Here is a 13,300-nt window from a genome sequence, read left to right as displayed (position 1 = left end):
CACTTCCATTTAGTTTGTATACTAGTCCTTTTAATTCTTTCTTTACTTCTCTGACCTAGCTCAGTTTGCATCCAGTCCAATTCTCCCACTTGCTCTGCCTCTTTTCCTGATTATTTCCATATTGTATCTATTCTACTCCCATCTCTAGGGCAGCATTTTCTTTGGGTGCTTTTAAATTCAAAAATGATACTTCATCTTCTCTTCAAGTCTACTGCTCCTCTGAAAAGCTTATTATGCTCTCTGTCTGAAAAAAAACAAACCTGAATTGCTTTAGTTTTAAAGCCAACACATCAGGTTATCTTCCCATTATCATCCTAAACCTCTAGACTTATTTCAAGCACTATCTATCAGAAATGTAGCTTCTCTAATGACGTCCATCAATGCTTGCTTGTTAAGGGTTGCTTAGAGATAATCACTGCTTTTCTACTCAGCAAGGCTGGAGAGCCTCTTCCCACTCTCGCTTAGTGAAATGTGTGAGCTTCTGCCTTAATGCAAGGGGTTCTGGCTGGTACATGAGTGTTTCTTGAGATGTATTAGGAGCTTCTGCAATGGAATGATCAGGTTGGCATAGGATAAAATAGCCTTTAATTGCTTTAAAGCATCTCTACTAACCACAGTACCAGCTTCAAGAAACAACTGTGGGAGCAGTTCCACTGGGTTTTTTCAAATTACTGGGTACTGGAACAGTAAGATATCCCTGAAAGTATATTTCTAATGTCTCTGTTTCAAGTAAAAACAAATGAACCAGGAAGACTCCAGAGTAATAATTCATGCCATCATCCAATGTCAACATAATTTTACTACTCTAAACTTCAAGAAAGAATCACCAGAAAATAGAGGAAAAATACAGCTAGACACAGACTGCTGGAAAATAACACCAGTCTGCTCAGGCTTATGTAAACAAGTAACTACAATGTGGATGGTCTGTCATAGCACAACCACAAGGAAGCTGCTGTCATATGACAACGTTTTCATAATCTGCACTTTCATCGTAATGACTTCTAAAGTACCAAATATTTCTAAAATAAGTCATTTTGAAACAGTTTCTGAAACTCTTTTAAAATGGTTTATTTCTAATGACAGGCATTAAATTTGAAGAGGTTAACTAGCAGGGAGAAAAGTTCAAAGTCACCATGGATAGCTCATCATTTCAGATGCATCATTAGCTGTTGCCAGCATTGTGCATGTTTAAAAGAAGCAAATATGGTGCATGCTTTTGTCCTCCTCCATTATAAATAACAGCAACAACAAATAAAACAATCAAGGAGCTGCTCATTAAAATTATTCTGTATGATGGAATTACAAGGAATGGATTTCACAACACGTAGCCAATGCGGACACATTGCCTTACACCGGTAGATGACAGAATTTAACTTAGTGCATTCTCATCACTACTTTGCTTACTAATTGGTATCATTAAAGAAGACAATAGCAATACATAAAGTCACTTCTATCAAGTTATAAATCACCGTATAAGGTACCAGGATGGTATCCAGCTATCACTCCTCAACAGGAAAGGCAGAAAGAACTCATCTTCTCAACAACTTACAGACATTTGATATTTACTTCCAAGAAGAAAAACAAAGTGATATAATTAGACACTTCCAAGAATCAGCAACAGAGACTCCATTTGCTAACTCTACCTTTTGTTTAGACCTCAGAAAGTAAGTAGTATGCTGGCACTCTTCTGAAGCAAGTTTGTATTTAAACATTCAGGCAATATCCTCTTCACTAGATAAAAAACATCTGGATGATAACAGAATGTCACAATTCTCTAAACAGCTTTTAAGGGGGCCAGCGTTAAAGCAAATACTTCTTTTCCCGCCCCAGATCCATGAAACAGATGTTCAATCTTCAGACAGAATGAACCACCACAAAACACAATAATGTGGAAATGCTGAAGCCAAGGAAGTCCGTAATTAAGCACGCCAAACCCCAAATTACAAACGTACCATCCCAATATAGCCCTGCATGGACCCTGACCAATGGTGCACAAACAGGAGTTTAATTAAGTTTATCTGAAATAGAAATTTGCCAACCAACCCCCCCACAAAAAATTACACCGAAGACTGCAAGGCATCAGCTTAACATATTTCAGGCCAGCAACAATGCAGACACAGTAACTGTTTATCAACCCCTCAAACTAGGAATAACAGTCATGCTGCTTCAGAAATATTTTTGTAACATCTGCATCAGTTCAGCTGACTCTTCTCCAGGCAATTTCTGCAGTGCTGTATTTTACATAGTTGAGCTGAATGAAGTTTGAAGGAGTTTAGAATTGACAATAAGAAAGAATTATCTTAATGACAGGGTTTAAATTCCCTATTCTCACATCACTGCTTTTTCCCAAGGCCACAAACAAACTTATCTGATGGACAGCAGTGACCCAGAAATAAGATCTTACCTTTGATCTTGCCTTGATGGAGAGTGAGCCAACCCAGTAGCACAAAACAACAAAAATCCTAATGTTGACAAATGAATGGTAATTACTTCTTGCCCACCATGTGAGTCCCTGGTGTGCTCGGGACAATCACCCAGAATTTGTGAGTCCATGCTATAAAATCAGGGCTGGCTACTAGTTTCTTGGCAGAGATTGAAAGGGCTTCCTTATCTCCATAGTCTGAACCATATTCCCCACCATCTAAAGCATCCCAACTCAAACAGTTGGGGATTTTGAGGAACAACATTTAAGTATAATCAGGAAGTAACACACTCCCCAGAATATCCTGGGAGCAGCAGCAGCTGTCAGTAGTGCTTAGTAAGAGAGCTGCACTGGAGTACTGGGTTTTGGCCTCAGGTAGCTCATGCTGATCATTCCATGAATTCAAGATTTATAAACGCAAAGCAGTTCTGAAATATGCCCTGAAAGGACACAGATGAAGAAAACACTGAGGTTTCATCAGCTTTCTCTCCAATCCTTCCCTACTCAATTATCAAGTGAAGTTTAATGCAACTTGAGTTGCTGCCTATCTGAGTAAGCAGGTAAACACGGGGGATTAGCATGCAGCTTGGCTAATTCACTTTAAGAATTTACTTGGATTAACTCTGAGTTGTGTTTAGCAGACAAGCTTTTAGTGCATACAAGAGGTCACATGAATTAAGTAGGTTGTTGTAAATTCACACCATACTTCAGTGATTACTCAGCTTCTCTGATTAGGTCCTCAGCATACATACCACCCAACAGAGACTACAAATACTTCAATGAGAATATTTGGGAGATACCAAGGATTCAAGTAGAAAATTAAAAGCCAGGAGGCAGAATGCGGTCAGTGATAAAAACAGAATAACAAGAAAAAAGACATCTAACACATACAATGACAGAAATGCTGGTGTTCAAGCACTACCTAGTATGCATTGCTACTTTTCAGATACACTCCTTTTGCCATCTTTTAAAGAACAAAAAAGAAGAAAAAACAAACATATTGGAGAAAAATGCAACCAAATAGTAATGGACTTTTTAAAAAATAAGAAAAAGTAGTAGCCTGCCTCAAACTCTCCCCTTGGAAACCAGTGCACGTTAGCATGGATACAAGAATTAAATGCATACACGCTTCAAAGCCTCTTTAAGACAGTTTGTAATGAAAGAATAAGCCATAAACCATTACTTCGGAACCACTAAGACTTTTTCTTCTGCAGCTACACAAATAAACTAAGATGTCCAAGGGATTCAGGCCACAAAAGGAGAATGTACTGAAATCCACCCACAAACTAGATTTTTTAGGCATCCCACAACTGCAACCCACCAGCTGTGTCCACAACACCAAAGCTGAAGGCCCATGCAGAGCTCCTTTGACCCCGAACAAAGCCCACTTAGGAGTGCTGGGTCTGATTTGCAGTCTCTCCCACTGCTGAGCTGCCTCTCCTAGGCTGGCCAACTTTAGAGTCCCCATTTACTCCTCTCTTGTGGGACTTCACCCGGAGTGCTGCGTTCAGCCCTGGGGCACAAGAGGGATGTGGAGCTGTTGGAGCAAGTCCGAAGGAGGCCACGATGATCATCAGGGGACTGGAGCACCTCTGCTCTGGAGACAGGCTGAGAGAGTTGGGCTTGTTCAGCCTGGAGAAGAGACGGCTCAGGGGAGACCTGATATCAACCTTCTAGGAACTAAAAGCAGCCTACAAGAAAGCTGGAGAGGGACTTTTCATACACACATATAGTGATAGGACAAGGAGGGATGGCTTTAAATCGAAGGAGAGTATTTTTAGATTAGGTGTAAGGCCTGTGAAAATGGCGAGGCTCTGGGACAGGTTGCCCAGAGAAGCTGTGGCTACCCCATCCCTGGCAGTGCTTAAGGCCAGGTTGGATGGCACTTTGAGCAACCTGGCGCAGTGAAAGGTGCCCCTGGCCACGGCAGAGGGAGATGGAACCAGGTGAGCTTTCAGGTTCCCTTCCATCCCGAACCATTCTATTATTCTACGATTCTGTACAACCATGTGGCATGGCACACTGGCAGAATTGATACTGGTTTGACAAAACCAATGCCTGCTACTTGGTCAGCTGTTTGTAAGGCCATTGCTGAGCCCTGACTGCCTTGGGTCCCACAGCAACCTCCTTCCAAGAATGTTCCACTTAACCCACCAGTCAATATTGCCAGCTGGAAAGAGTAAAGCAATATAACCAAGTCCTCAAAGTTTGCCAGTATAGCTATACTGGCATCCCCCTCTAGTGGAGGCACAGCTTATACCAGCAAGAGTCCCCACTGCAGGGTCCCACAGGGGAAGTTACGCAAACCACAAGTGGAATGGTCACAGAGTGATGTGTGGTACTGAATGACTTCTGCCACAACTTCGGGAGGCAGCTGCAGAGCAGCTTCACATTTGAGTTTGCTGCCAACTGAGAAGCATCACCTTATCCTGGTAGCTCCAAGGAAAGTGAGTATTTTCTCTCCCTCCTTTTCCACATGCCTGTCAATGTCGAAGCACGACGAAGCAGGATGCAGCTTGAACACCAAGATCTTTCCTGCAGTTTTGTGCCACTCTCCTGAAGAGAAAAAGCAACCACTTTCCCACAATAATCATACCAAGAGTCCCCTCACAGAGCCTTCATAGCACATTAGAAAAAATTTTAAAAGAGCTGAAAAAGCTGTAAACAAGTCTTTCAATCAGAACTTTGTTATTAAAATCTGGACAACTGGCTTCATAAGAAGCTCTGTGGAGGAGATGCACAGGTTGGAAATCTGCCATGGTCCTGCGTAAATATTTGTTCAGCCATACTAGTTTTAGGACATTTATGTGCTCTACAACCATGTAATTCCCTCCTGCCATTGAGTTGTCATCAGCTTGCACAACTCTCCCTGCATTTTTTTTTCCTCTAGGCTGAATCTCTTAGGATGCTTTTGCATGAGAAACGTACCATGCTCGTTGGAGAACCATGCACTAAGCCATGCTATTCCTATCAACTGTTTTCAAAATTGCAATAATTCTAGAGCCCTATTTTAAGCCTATTCGCTCATTACCAGAACTGCTTTGATAACAATAATACCCTAAAGTCTCAGTCAGCTTCCAGTCTCCCTATTTGAATTAGGACACTACAACTGCTGTAAACAAGAAACTGACAGACTAGTGGAGCAAAGAGATGAATTTGGAAAAGTTGTGTCTAATTTGTGAGCTTACTGTACAGGGAAACACACTGCTCTGAGGTGCATCATCAGTTCCCTCCAAAGCTTTAGGAAAAGCAAAATGAACCTCATGTGTTGCCAGCCACATCAGGACAGCTCTCAAAACCCTGAGCAGAAACCATGCTCACGGCAAGTCAAAGGCATCCTGACTCATCTCCACAGCTCTCCATGTGCCACATTTTAGGAGGGAGAATAAGCAAAAGGAAAGACCCCTAAACTTGATAGGCATTTATCACAGTATCTTTCAAGTACAAGATGTCACATATAAGATGTTATTCTTCGAACATTAAACACAGTACCCAGAAGAAAACAGAACCTACCAAGAAAGTCCACAAGTACCTGATGCAGGCACGGGAATCAAAGGAATGCTGTGTCTTGACCACAGTAACTACTGCCACAGTTCCTCCCAGTGGAAAGCATATTCTTCTAGGGGCAAGGTGACCTGACACAGTTGTTTGCTTGTTGTATTTACCTGCAGTCCTCCACTGAGGTCTCCTGTGTTCAGTCAGCCAGTTGAGGGCCAGCAGCTGTAGCTGGTGCTACTACTCAACAGTTTGCTTTACCTTTGCCCAAAACAGCAGGAGAGCGGAGGTGCTCGCCACCCACCAGGCCGCAGCGCCGCAAGCTGAAGGGATGGTGACCGCCACGCTGGCGGCGTCACCAGTGCCAGGATCAGCCCTTCCACCTTGCTTGCCACCAGCAAAGCTGATTCGGAAATGAGCAGCAGACAAAAGCTTGTCCTTTATCTGCACCAGCCTCCCAGTGACACCTACAGCCTGGTTGGGGATGGGAAAGGGAAGGCATGCTGCCCTTTTCACACCTCAGCTCCGCAGCAGCACCCCATTCCCTCACTCAGCCACCAGCAGCATCTCAAGGCTCCGGGACACCATCCTGCAGGTGAGATGTCCACAATGGGTCAAAAGCAGATTGTGCTATCCATGACTAAACATTTAGTGAAATCCAGTGGCTATGGAACCTCTATCAATGCCTTACAGCAACAAAAAATCAACACTTGCCATGTTTGCAAGGTACATAGACAATTTCCTCCTTAGAGATTAGCAGTCTCTCTTCTTTCCTTCAAATACCAACCTGAAGTACAACCACCTAAAATATAGATGACCTGTACATCATCTCCCTTGACTTCTCAGATACCAGTAAGTCTGTGCTGGAGTTTGTGTTAAGCTCAGTGCTTTTAAAACAATCACCCACCCATCCAAAGAAGAGAAAAAATTCTCTATTCAGTTAAACATTTAATGCTCATCCAACACATCTTTTTATTTAATTTGAACAAAGCTGCAGCTGACTTCTTCGCAATCAAAAAAGGACACTGCTATAGTTATACATACATTTTTTCATCGAGGATGAAAACAATCATCCCCAAATGGCCAAAGAACTTCTAAGAACAGTCTATATAAACTGCTCCCATAAATAATGTACTGGCACTATTTCGTATTTGACATACACACCCTAAAAAGAGGGGGAGGAGAGAGGGAAAGGGGCTTACAATGAAAAGCAGTATGCATTTCCATTGCCAGATTTTTACCACTCTTAAAATCTCCAGCATTTTGTACAGAAAGATCTTGCCTTTGATGTCAATCCAATGCTTCTTTGCTTGCTTCTGCAAGCACTGCAGTATGCAATACATTTTGGAGCTGGCAAAGAAATGGATGTACTGTCTAGAGAGTGCCTGTGAAATTCGCCCTACTCAGAAGGTCACTGTGGCACGTAAATTCCTAAAGAAAAGGCTAAATGGTGTGTAGGTCTCATGCTGGTATATTACAGAGAGATGAAGTTCATTGTATCAGCTATCAAGCTCATCATCATTTTTTCCAGCAGTTTCATAATGCCACTTCAGGAGATGTTTGCCTGCTATTCACAGTAGAAGCAAAAGCAGAAAAGCAGTATTAGGCTTGCATACCTGGCACCTTTGTATTTTTAAACAGAAGGTAAAGCACCTCCAAATAATGTCTTTCAAGTTAAACTAATTTAAAACAAAAATAATCTAGTTGGCACAAAACTGTAATGCAGTTCTCACCAGTACAGTACCTGTGCCCCAAAACACGTTTCCTCCTGAAATAGATACAGCCTTCCCACTTTCACAACTGGAAACGCTTCTTTTGCTATCAACCCACACTACTTACCACCACCCTCAGCAGCAGCTTACCTCCTGTTTCCCAGCAGCAACAGCTGCCATGTCCTCATCCAGCTCCACTAGCAATAATCTTCAAGGCACTTGGAAAGCAGAACACTTTCCACATGCACCAGTGGAGGACACCCTGCAGGCTATTCATTGCAGGAGTGGCCTGAGGAGGAGGGATGCGGTTCTTCCCACCCCAGCAGTGCTGCTGGCAGGGACACACATGTCTTACCCAGACTCCTTGAACCACAGAAGCCATGCAGGTCTGTGGCTGGCTTCATCTGCCAGAAGCAGAGCAAGAAGGTTCATTTTCTTTTAAAGAAGAAATGTTTCTTTACCTGGGGGTATATACGCCAGCTCTCACCTGACGTGCACTAACATTATTGCCTACATGATGTGGGTCAAGAAGGAGCCAGATCCAGTAGGAAGGAGATGCAGGACTGAGAAAAATATGTTTAACAGATTACTCCAGTCTGTGCCTGTCAGAATATTCTGGAGAGTATGCACTGATCTGAGCAAGGCTATTGTTCCTCTATAGAGAAATGCAATGCCTTAAGCACCTCAAAAGGTCTTTTTCAAGAGCTCATTAAAAAAGTGCAATCAACACAGAGTTGCCTTGTGGGATAGGGATGCGTGTATGCTACCCAAACTGGCACTAAGTAGTCCCTTTTCCTTAGTGGTGCTAAATATTGCACAAATGAAAACTACATTTTCAGGAATAAGAGGCACCAGTCTTTAAAAAATAAAAATTGATCCTAGAATGCAACCATCAGCCAAGCCATAACCAAGGCTTTGCAAGCCAGGTGTGCTGCTAATCAGCTTGAGCATGGGAGAAGAGTGCCAGGCAGTCAAGAAACAGCAATAGATAAGAGTAGGAGACATCCTGATATACAAAAGCAGGCACTTGTCAGAATTCTCCTCTATCTTCGAAAATCAAAACAAGGCACCTGACCTGCTTCAGCTATTCAATTTCATTTACTTCAGTACACCAGTTAGGTATAAGAATGCACACAGGCAATGCTTCTACTTGTTTTAAAGAAACAGAGCTTGAAAGATACATGAAGAAAACCAAAAGGCCCCTGAAATGTAAGCAGAACAGCAGTTCTTATTCCCTTAATAGAGCTTTCACCTGTCCGTGGAATGATTTTGTCTTCTACCAAAGCAACACATCAGCCATGCACCTGATCCAAAGCTGTTCATGCTGGTACAGATTTTACTATTGACATCTATGTGCCATGAATGAAGCATTAAGATTCTGAGTTAGCTATGAAGGAAACTCAAGAGCAAACACTGAATATGTAAGTTCAGCCTTAATGTTGCATCACTGAGAAGCGGCCCATTTCTATAGCATCACCACACAACATATGGAAAAGCTAAGTCAAACACATGGGATGCTACATAATCGCTACCAGTTTAAGCCATTACCACTTCAATTATCATTAAATCTTAAGATTTAAAATGAGTTCTTACCTGAAGAGAAAGCAACCTGAAAGAAAAGGGCAGAGGAAGAAAAAAAAAAATAAGAGTGCAAATATTTTTTTTTCAGCTATGAGCATTGCCTTTTGATAATTTCTGTGTGTTTGTTTATTTTAATACAACCACACTGTTTACTTTTTTAAAAGTTTGTTTCCTCTTCGTACTACTACACTGTTCAAAAGAATAATACCCATTGTTACGGAAGAAGCAGTGAAATACATGGTAAAATACTGTTTGCTTTATGCTCCTTTCAGTAAAACACTTGTATGTGTCTTCTCCCTGGCTTTATTTGTAGAGGCTGCAGTTCAAATAACCCATTTAGATGGATTTAAACTGTCCTGAATTGTTCCTTATATGACATACACTTTCCTTTATGAAATGGAAGAAATCCTCCAAAAGTAACATCTTCCAGTTTTGGAATGGAAAGGAAAACAGCCTTACAGTGCAACCTGTTCCCATTCTCAAATTTCTAGGTGTCCTTGGACATCACCAAGATCATGAGCAATGGATGTAAGAGCTCCTCAGGCAGCCCTGCTGGTGACAGAACTGCTTTCAGTTTTCCTCTATGCCCATGCACTAAAGAAGCCCCATGCAAAGCAATCGACAAGGTAACAGCAATCAGCAAGTGCTGGCAGGCCACCACCTAGAGGTGCTCAAAGACAGCTCTTCAGACTTCTGGAAGAGGAAGCCTACCTCTAGGAGCTGATGCACAAAACTGCTGGGTAGTCAAAGGTGAGATGGTGGTAGTCTCCCAAAGACAAAAGTTACTCAGAATTAATATTTTTGTTTAAACCTCTGAATATTAACAAAACAAGCTCAGTATGGAGAGGCTACCGAGAAACAATTAACTATTCATTAAGATGTTACTAATGTCTCATCAAAGCAATGTGAAAGCCTATCCTATGTTAAGTCCTACCTAAGTTTCAGCTCCAGAGCAAAACACTTTCTTAAACACTCCCTCCCAGATTCCCACATGGTTTCACTGTGCGAGACCTACTACAAAACCAAGTTAAAGACAGATTTTTATTTTTCCCATTTCTTAGCAGAGAAGGAATTATATTTTAGTTGTTACAGTCTTCCACAGATACTGATGAAAACCATGCAGCCATAAGTGTCTTTGCACAAAATTATATGATCATCTGTTACTTACTCATTGTATTCATGTATTATAGCTAGGTGCTCAGTATAGCATTACTTCAATTTTGCATTTCCCATATGCTGTGTCTCAAAAGCTCTTTAACCTTTCTACTCTCAGTATTTGTTTGGAAGAGGGGAGGAAAAAGAAAGCAGGCACCAGTCAGTGTTTTCCTCTCTCCAGCCAGCACCATTTCTAGTAACTTCTGAGAACAAGGTTTATAGCAGCCAAGGGTCTAATTAGTGCAACCTGTAATAGAAAGTGATAAGGACAACACTATACTGAGCATGAGACAGTGTTTCCCAGCATTCCTAAATAACATTTCCTTAGTTATTTGCTTCTGAAAATCCAGAACAACCACAGTTCATGTACAACTCCACAGGATGAGACAGTGTCAATCTTTTCTGGTGAAAGACAGAGTCAATCTTTTCTGGAGAAAGACAGCATTTGATTTTGTGTAGTTAATATTTAATAAAAACAACAGTAGAACACACGCCTATCAAGTTGCCTTGTAAATTCAACTGCATATCAGTTAAGGAGAAGCACACGGCACGCCTACAGCCGGCATTAGCGAGCTGCGGGACAGAAGTGCACTTACGCCTGTGCACACAGAGCAGCACTTCAATCCACCACTGAAATTGCCAGAACACATTAATTTAGTACTACCGTATACCCCATCCTCGCACAAGAGTAACAGGCTACACGGCACACAGTCCTGGCTGCCGAATTGAAACATGATTCTCAAACCTGAGAGTGACTCATTTTAGACCCAATAGTACAACACACCAACCCTGACTTAGCATGCAAGAGGCTTTCTTTGGAAAGATAGAGTTGCAGCAGTTCTTCACAGCGTGGCTACCCCAACCCCCCAAAACTTTGGGAGCACAGGTTGCCTACAAGGACTCCTGCAAGCTATTCAGTCTTGACTCTCCAAAAAAGCCCCAAAACTACAGCAAGGAAGGGGGAAAAAAAGGGAGGGTGGGGGGAAGAAGGAGGGATTTGAGCAGCTTCTCATTTATCACAGACAACTGAAATCAGAAAGGTGTGAGTTGTTTCACAGAGAAACTCACCAGGAAAAAAAAGTTTAGACATTGCAACAGTTTTCTGACAAAGGGCTATGCAGAAATCTTTTTCCCTCATTTCCATAGGAAGAAGGTTTTGGGGGTGGTTCCCATTGTAGAACTGTTTGAAAAGAACATGCAGAAAGGAATGAGAGGAAAAAACTTGGTCCCTCTGGTTCCGCCTCTCTCTTCTCACTTCAGTTTGCTAATGGCTTTTGTCCGAAAGATCCACCCTGCTCCCCGCTCTCTCGGTCTCTCCCTAATACTCCATACCTTATCTTTGCCATTCATCCTCTCCGTCCTTTACCTTTGTGAACCCCACAGATACAGTGACATAGCTCCCATCTGACTTTAGCAATGAATTCGTCCGGAGGACTGAGGAAGTCAGGAGAGAGAGGTGGCAACCATTTTTTTTAGCTAGGACTTTTTCCATTGCCTTAATTTGGTGTAAGTAAATCCAAAGAGTCTTCAAGGAAGAAGAATTAAATAAATAAATCAAGTTAAAAGATCAGGACGGCCCCTAAGTAAGCAAACAGTGGCAGTACTGCTAGCGTCCCTTAATCAAACAAGTGTCCATCACTTACTCCACGCCAGCCTCGGAGATGCTAGTCCTGCAGGCACAGCCGCCTGACCCGACGCCAGCCGCCCGCTAAAGCCCGTCTCTAACGCGTCCTCTGCCGGACCCCCGCGCTGCGCCTCCCGCTTACCCTGCGGCGCACCCGCCAAAGTTCGCACCACTGTCCGAAATACCGAAGAAACCGCCGCAAAACAGAAGGGGGAAAAGGCGCCCCAGACACAGCGCCCGCGGGGAGAGAGCAGCGGGCAGCGGGCAGCTTCGCGCAGGCGGGACCCCCCTGCCCTCCCGTCCCATCCGCTCCGGGGGCGCTTACCTGCGGGCGCTGCGCGGGGTTCCGCGGGCGCGGATGGAGGGAGGGACGGACGGAGGGACCGCGGCGCCGCCGCCGGCGCTCACAGAGGGAGGGATGAGGGGGAGGGGGCAGGGACGGGAGGGAAAGAGGGAGGGAGGGAAGACGGGCTCCCTCCGCCCTGTTGCGCCCGCCTCCGCCGGGCGGGGGCCCAGGTGCGCCCCGGCCCGCCCCAGTCCGCCCCGCCGGGCCGCGCTGCGCTGCGCTGCGCTCCTGCCCAGCTGCAGCCGCAGGGGGAGGAGGGCGGCGCGCAGGGCGCGGTGAGCTGCGGTATCCCGCTCTGCTCTCTGCTGCCCGGCTGCCAGCCGGAGCCCTGCCCGTGGAGAACGGTACCTCGAGGAAGGGCGGTGTGGGACTTCGGGGCAAGGGCTGCCCGGCACTGGTGTGCAGATGGGTCTGGAACAAACAGGTCTCTCCTGAGAGTCTTCCGACCTCCTGCCGATGTCGGCAAGGACCGTTCGGGAACCACAGCTACAGGAAGCATCAATCCGCAGGCTCACCAAACCCGTATAGTTGGAAAGAGGCAGGGCTGCGCAGTGGATACTTTACCAGACTTAGGAGAGTTATATTATTATACAAAACGTGGTTCAAATTACTTCTTCCCCGACTCCCCCGCCTCCCGCCAGCTGCTCTCAGTTCTTAACTTTTGAATAGCCTGATTTAGTTGGATTGCAGGAGCATCTAGAGGCCGCTTTTGCATGTGCATGCATCAAATGAAAAAGAGTGTATGCTGTACCGCACTTAAGTGTTCAGTAGGTGAAACGGCTAGGTGCTTCAAACCCCTGGAGAGATTTCTAGAGAGATTGCTTACAGCCAGGCAAGCCAGCAGTGCCTCCAGCAGTACAAAAACCTGTAATGAAAGACCAAGCCCATTTAAAGTACTCATATGCTTCCCAGGGAACCAGAAAGCAGCAGAGATAGTTCTCCTCAAGTCAGATATTCACTTGTGT

General features: G+C 44.1%; 1 protein-coding gene across 5 annotated transcripts in view; it reads right to left on the bottom strand.

The window, feature by feature from the left end:
- The window catches only part of LPAR1 (lysophosphatidic acid receptor 1), a 75,326-nt gene extending 62,450 nt beyond the window's left edge, over positions 1-12,876 (bottom strand). For 2 of the 5 annotated variants that reach the window (XM_065662881.1, XM_065662883.1), the window contains exon 1: positions 12,315-12,410. The gene's annotated coding sequence lies outside the window, so the exon portion shown is untranslated. Of the gene's footprint in view, positions 1-12,008; positions 12,086-12,131; positions 12,180-12,314; positions 12,411-12,683 lie in introns of those variants that run through there. The other 3 variants (XM_065662885.1, XM_065662886.1, XM_065662884.1) reach the window with 3 other exon arrangements.
- Positions 12,877-13,300: the final 424 nt, after the last annotated feature.

The sequence above is a fragment of the Lathamus discolor genome, chromosome Z (assembly GCF_037157495.1).
Source record: "Lathamus discolor isolate bLatDis1 chromosome Z, bLatDis1.hap1, whole genome shotgun sequence".
In the NCBI taxonomy this organism is placed as follows: Eukaryota; Metazoa; Chordata; class Aves; order Psittaciformes; family Psittacidae; genus Lathamus; species Lathamus discolor.
Note: the sequence above shows the minus strand (reverse complement) of the source record. Positions and strands in the feature narration are given on the sequence as shown.